Here is a 7263-nt window from a genome sequence, read left to right on the forward strand (position 1 = left end):
CTGAGCTGGGTTAGGCTGCTGCTTCAATCAATAGACTACATCCTACAGCCCCCAAAAGCATCTCGATCGCCCCCTGGTGGCTGGCTTTCATACAACTGTTATTACATATAACTGAGGGGGGAAATGTCCTGCTATGCCTGTCAAGCGTCCTGCTCTCAATTGAAACGTATGGACAACAGGTCAGTTTAACATATAAATGTATCATAACTGTATAAAAACAAATCCTTGACTCTGAGTAAAAAGTCCCGTCCCTGTTCTGAACCAAAGCCCAAAGATTATGTGGCCTTAAATGAATAAAAACAAATATCTTCAGTTTCCTTTTGCCACATTTCCATGATGTGAAACATCAGATGCCTGCAGGAGTTTTCCACATCCACACACATTCATATTCAGATTTCACAGCAGTGTTTTGTTCTGGCAAAGCAGGAAAAATGCTGATTGTGTTTGTAGAAAATGTTCAATTTTATGTGACTTTAATTTCTACTTTATCTGCTGCGAGCAGAACAACAACAGGGCCAACGCCACCGATCCTCCAGGTCCTGAGCAGAACCTGCTCATGTAACAATGTCTCTGTGGGAATTCAGTCTCTGCAAAGCAATCATCCAGCAGAGCATCTTTCTGCCTCTAATGATGCTTGAGTTTGACCTTTTTCACGACAGCGACCACGTCCACAAACTACAGGCACACACACGTCTTTCACTTCAATAAAGAAAACATTATAATTCGTCTCATTTCTTTTGAAGTCTGCAGTAATAATAGTAATAGCAAGCTGTGCTTCGTTCAGCCTGAATGTGAGTCATGCAGAAGAGAGCAGGAAGAACATAAGATCACACGTATGGGTGACGTCACCGTGGGTTCTCATCTAACATCACATCTTAGAAATCAAAATCTCTGGTTTTCTCCAGAAGTCAAGTATTATCTGGAGAAGAGGTGCAAGTGAATTGTCCCCACAACAAACACACCCCTGACATTTCACTAGCACTTAAACACAATAAACATCCTCAGCTCAAAAACCATCTGCTGTGACCAACACCTGCTGAACAAGTCTCCAGTCGGTCCCAACGATTCTGTGTAAAAGTGTAAATACAGACGATCGTTGTCAACAGCAGGTCTCTGAGGTGAAGTTCTCTCCAGCCTCTCAAGTTGTTCAGGGCTTTTCAAGGAGGGAAATGTTTGTGTGCAAGCAGGTGCGTGTTTGAGGAGGAAGACGAGGAAACCAAACCAATCCACCGTGATAATTAGAGCAGTGACAGGGTATAATGGATCTGCTTCTGTGAGCCGACACTGAGCATCGCAGCGTCACATTGTTGTCACGTCGTTTATTTCGTTCAGAATCAGGAGCATTTATCTTGAGGGAGCTGTTGCACAACAGCTCATCTTGTGCACGTCAGACGGATCCTGCAGCTGCTCCTCACTGAATCCGCTCTGGAGACATAATAATGATCTCTCCTCTCGTACTCGTGCTCCGCTCTAACAACTGCAATTAAAATGTTTTATTAATTACGACAATTTCGACTGCAAACTTTATGAGAAAGAACATTTAGAAAAACGTTCTGACTGCAATTACCTTTTGTATCACAACGAGTAAGAATTTAATCTACCATATTTAGCAGGGGACTAAATAATATATATAACAAAAAAATGCTTTTGCAGAAACAACCAGCCAAAATGGATTTTCTCTGTGGGGTGTCTGGGCTCAGCCGTAGACGTAGGTTGAGGAAGTTGGACACCGAAAGCAGCTGGAAGCAGAGCTGCTGTTTGTTGAAGTGCCTTTGAGCAGGGACACCGCTGCACCTCCACTGGAGAGAAATAATGATTTGACAGTTATCGTTCTGATCATCAAAAAACCTTATTTCTGTTTTCCAATTTAACTAAACCTCAGTGTCAATTATGCAAACGACATCCCGAGTCTTTCAGATGTGTGATTTGTGAATAATAGGTCTGATCATAGGTCTTATCTTTGTTCTGCTGGCTGTCACATGATGAGATGAGATGAGATGAGATGAGATGAGATGAGATGAGATGAGATGAGATGTCATTATTCAGATCATTTTGTCTCATCAAAACAAGTCACTGCTTCTGTGGCTGTGTTTGATCTAATTTAAACGGAGGACTGGATGGAATGAACACTTTACTGCGAGAACAGTGTTACTTCAAACCCTTTTGTTTCTGCAGCGTGAATATAATTAACATAAATATACAGTGTCCCTGATCCTGAAGGGAAGAAGAGACTCACAATATATTCTACCTACATTGTTTGTACAGATATAAAATAACTGATATTCATAATGCAAGTGTCAAAGACAGCTTCTCTTTATTTGGCCGATTCTCTTCTCCAGAGGATACGGACAATAGCTGGAGAATAAACTCATACATGACACAAACTAAAACACCTAATAACGAAAGCCTACCCTACACATGTAATCATTTTCAGGGGTAACAATCAACTGTTATAATCATATTGTTCTGATGACAAAGCTGCAGCAGCGACGTCCTGCTGAGACACACGCTCGACCAATCACAGGTCAAGGTTCACCAGGTTTCGAACATTTGAACACACACCAGTGTGATAAGGACAAGCTTCAATGACAGAAACCAGAGAAAAAATTGTCCATGTCCCATTTGCTATCATGGAGGAGACGGGGTGTGTGAACTTTACTGCAGCCAGCCACCAGGGGGCGATCGTTGGCCTCACTTTTGGGAGCTGTCATGTCTCTGGTGTAGAGAAGCAACTGTTCATAGCCTCTTGCAGAATCTCAGAAATGTGTTATTTTGCTTTTTGGAAACTTCTCTGCTCTCTTGTTGACACAAATCACAAAATGCAGCTTCAAACATTTCTGTTCTGTAAATCTTTAAAAAAATATATTTTTAAAAGTAGCAGCAAAACCTCATTTGGATCCCATCATGTCGACAAAATTGCTCCCATGCGTTTTCAGTTGAATAACTTTAAATGGTGACAAACTTCCCAAATGAAACTTTTGCAACAAAAACACACAAAACCTGGATTGTGTGTTTTTTGGTTTTATTGCAATTTGTACAGAATCATGTTCAGAAGTGATGTGACGTGATGGCGTACGAGTCCTGAAGTGTAAAAATAGAAACGGACATGTCTGCTCTTCCATACAGCAGCTTGTGTAACAGCCTACTGAGACGTGCTCCTCCTTGTTTGGATTGGATTTGAACTTTGACCCCCTCTTTGCACCGTTGTCCATCAAACGCTGGTGATGAAGAGCTGCTGGAAGAAGAGCAGCAGCTGATCTGGATGCAGAGATGAAGGGGATTTCTGAGAGGCAGCGGAGGAGCAGGGACGGGAGATGAAACAACTCACCGTGGAGAAGATAAGACTCGGACGCCCGGGGCTGTTTCCTCACTGTCTTTGGAAGTGATGCTCGCTGACACGACAAGGAAACATGGTGAGGGAGACGGGGTGTGGAGGCGGGTGGGGTTCGGGCGTTCAGCTCCAGGAGAGGGAGGCGGCGCCGAGCAGAGGAAGGTGAGTTGAACGGCGGCAGGAAGAAGCCTCGAGTCACACTCTCCTCTTTAATGCAGCAGCGGCTGGACTGAGGGATCAAACTCAGGATGGACACGTCAATTTACGGACATCAGAACATTTTGCATCATATGAATAGAATTATATGAAGAAAAGCCGTGTGGCAGAGCGGCCGGGCAGCAGAGCGCAAGGATTTAAAATCTGTGTGAAGCAGAAAAGATAAGATGGAACCAGAAGATGTGTGTGTGATGCCTCTGCAGAGGAAACGCACACAGCTGATGTGTTACTGCTGATGTGTTACTTTGATCGATCAGGTCCAACAACTGGTCTTTTTTCTGCTGAATTTAATAATTTGTTCACTCGAGATTGGAAATGTTCTTCGTACGATTTCTACCACAATTTATTCAGAATTTATTTGGTTAACAATGATTCTTCAAGCCCTGAAGCTGACGAATGGCTTTGATTACCTCAGAATCTGATTCTATCTCTGTGTGTGTGTGTGTGTGTGTGTGTGTCTGTGTGTGTGTGTGTGTGTGTGTGTGTGTGTGTGTGTGTGTGTGTCTGTGTATGTGTGTGTATATGGTGAATAAGTGTGTGTGAAACCCAAATGACAAGTACACAGAGGGGGCAGGTGTTATGCAGATGTCAGGTTGCCGACAGAGGACAATAAAATCTTTATGAATGTTATGACGGCCCACAATTGGCAACACCGAGATATCTCCATCTATGACAGATGGGTGTGTGTGTGTGTTAGTGTGTGTGTGTGTGTGTGTGTGTGTGTGTGTGTGTGTGTGTGTCTGTGTGTGTGTGTGTGTGTGTGATAGAGAGATGCTCACAGCTCTACAATGCAGCAACGGTGAAAACCACTAGTTACAGATCTGTTATGTTATTTTGAGAAGAAGAAGAAGAAGATTCGGATCATTATGAATTGGTGGCAGAACAAAGTCAAGGGAAGTCATCGGAAAAAAACTGCTGTAATGTGTGAAAATTGTTTTATTGATAACAATCCGTTCGGATATGAAATTCACAAGCGTCACAGGTTATTGCCTCGTTGCTACTTCGGAGAGGAATCTGCATATGAATCTAATATTGAATAAGATCCATGTTGTGCTGTTTGTCGTGATGACAAATCCTCTGAGAAGACGTTTGGAAAGTAAAGAACTCTGAGCAGCTTCTGGTTCAACCGGAGCCTCAGAGGAAACACACACCCCTGCACTTCCTGCACTTCTTTATGTGTTTCAAGTGTTTCCCCTAAGTCTGCGCTCAACAATCAATTTTAACAAAGCATTATTATTATTATTATGAAAGCAAGGGTGTAAATCATTATTTTCTGATGAGTCCACCGTGTTCAGCTCCTGTTGAAAAACACTTTGTTCCTCCACTAAGAACTTGGATTTCATCATCTCCTGTGAGATACGAAGGCGATTGTATAATTTAATAATAATTCAGTTTCAGTGAGAGAAGAGTTCGTCTCCTCCTCATAATCTCAGGGATGTGAAAACCTGAGGAACCACAAACGTCTTACTTTCCATTTCTGTGACCAGTTCAACTGGGACGTTTGTTTTCTCACGTTCACTTCGGCCAAAGGTAAATAATCACAGGTTCTGCATAATGTTCCAAATTAAAATGTATTAAATTCACCTTGTTCGACCTCCTTTCTGAAATAGTTTCTGAAATTCAAAGTAGCTGCACAGAACAGAAAGTTCACTGAGAGTTTGCTCCCTGTGAGCGTTCAAGGTTCTTTACAGTAGAATATTCTATGTTTAATAAAATGTAAAGTATAATCAAATTGTGTTAATTAGATCTGGGATCTGATCCAGTTGCTTGTTCCCTCAATGGGATCATCAGAGGCGACTTCTCTCACAGCCCTGAAGTGATCACACACATAGGAAAATCATTATTTATGGTTTAGCTATAAGATTAAGATTAAAAATGTAAATCTAAATATTTGATGTGTAAAATTTCACATTGTTTTGCTAAAACAGGAGAATGGATGTGACACTGACACAACTTTATATGAAGTTAAGTTTAATCAGGCCAAGTTAAAATGTGTCCGTGTCTTAAATTGGGTTTAAATTTAAAGAAGAAGTAAATGTATAAATACACGATTTTTCATTATATATTGTGCAATATATTAAAAAAATCCAAATGATCATTTATTCAAACTGGATGGTTGTTCATCCTCTTTGCAAACATGACTCTACTAAGACATAGACACAAAGAATTAGAGCTCAAGTCCTACAAGCAGGCAGATCAGATCCTCGTCCATAAACAAAACCACACGAGACAACCACTGATCCAAAACCACAAAATATAAATAACTTAATATCAGACGTCAAAGGGGGGGGGGGGCAGTATAGCCAATAGCTCAAGCAAGATGACCACAGCACACGAGGAAGAAAATCAAAAACTGGTGGAACTTTTTGAGACTGAGCGAGTTGAAATACGAATGGAATATTCTACTGGAAACACATTAGTGACTTCATTTAACGGTATATTTTGAATTAGAGCAGGTGGGAATATGAACCTCCCCCCCCCCCCCACATTGGAATGAATGTTAACATTTCAAATGAAAAGCATCACAAGCTTCTCAAAGGTTTCACCTGAAGCAGCCGTTGTTCGACCTTCAGATGGAATCAAGTGACTCACTGCAGAGACTTCGTAAAATAACAAATCACGACCGTGTGAAGTTGTTTTCATTTTCACTCACAGATGAGAACATTTGTTTTTCACTCTCCCTCGGCCCAGAGTTTCCACTTATCCATTTTGCAATTAGAATTAAAAAACAACTATCTCGCATCACACAACATCTTTCAGAATAAAACAGGGGCTCATCACAGTGAAAAGAATAATCGCTGATTCACTTCTGCAATCAGGACAAACGTCATCTCTCCTCCTCTCTGTCAGATCTCAGCAGATGGATTCCTGTGACTGCTTTCCCAACCGGAGCAGGTCTTCACTGCTTCTTGCCGGCTGCCGACTGAACTCTCTTCAGCTCCTCTTGACTCTGGACGTCCTGAACGAGCCCGACGACAAACCCCTGAACTGTGACCTGGTGCAGCTGAAGCGTGATGCAATGATTTCTTCACCTTTCCCCCTGTGGGAATCAGTAAAGTGCTGTTCTTAACTAACCTGTCAAACAGGACACGGGGGGAGTCACTGATTGTGTCAGGAATAAATATCTGACTTTCAGCAGGATGGAACAAAAACTACTGAGCTGATGCAAAGAACCACCCCAGTGACTTATGGAGCAGATTTGACTAAGAAGGCAGATCCAGCGTTTTTTACTCATTTCTGTGTGAGATTGAGGTTTTTAATGAAAACAGATAATATCTGTTAATGAGTTTGGTGCAGGTACAGAAAGTCATCAGGATGAATCTGACCTCAATACACATATATGCAATATGGTGATAATGTGATAATGTGATAATGTGATAAGGTGGCCAATCAGCAGTGACTGAGGCTCTCTCTCTCTCTCTCTCTCAGTCCATATTTAAATCAGTGGGGGGGGGGGGACTCTAGCCACATGATTTAAATCTGATTCAGACGATTATCAATGAATCAAATCATTTTATTTCTAAACATTATCATTATCACTGTGTGACCACTTCAGGTTTGCATTTTCACGAGCCTCAGGATTTGTGCTTTAAACATCAGACTCCACCAGTCAGTGTATTACAGTGCTGAGTGCCCCCCCCCCGCCTGGGCTCCTCTGTTCCTTCTCTCTCTTCAGGTGCTGAGTTACTGGGAGATTTATATAGACTAATAAATAT

Source organism: Hippoglossus hippoglossus, chromosome 9 (assembly GCF_009819705.1).
Source record: "Hippoglossus hippoglossus isolate fHipHip1 chromosome 9, fHipHip1.pri, whole genome shotgun sequence".
Taxonomy (NCBI): Eukaryota; Metazoa; Chordata; class Actinopteri; order Pleuronectiformes; family Pleuronectidae; genus Hippoglossus; species Hippoglossus hippoglossus.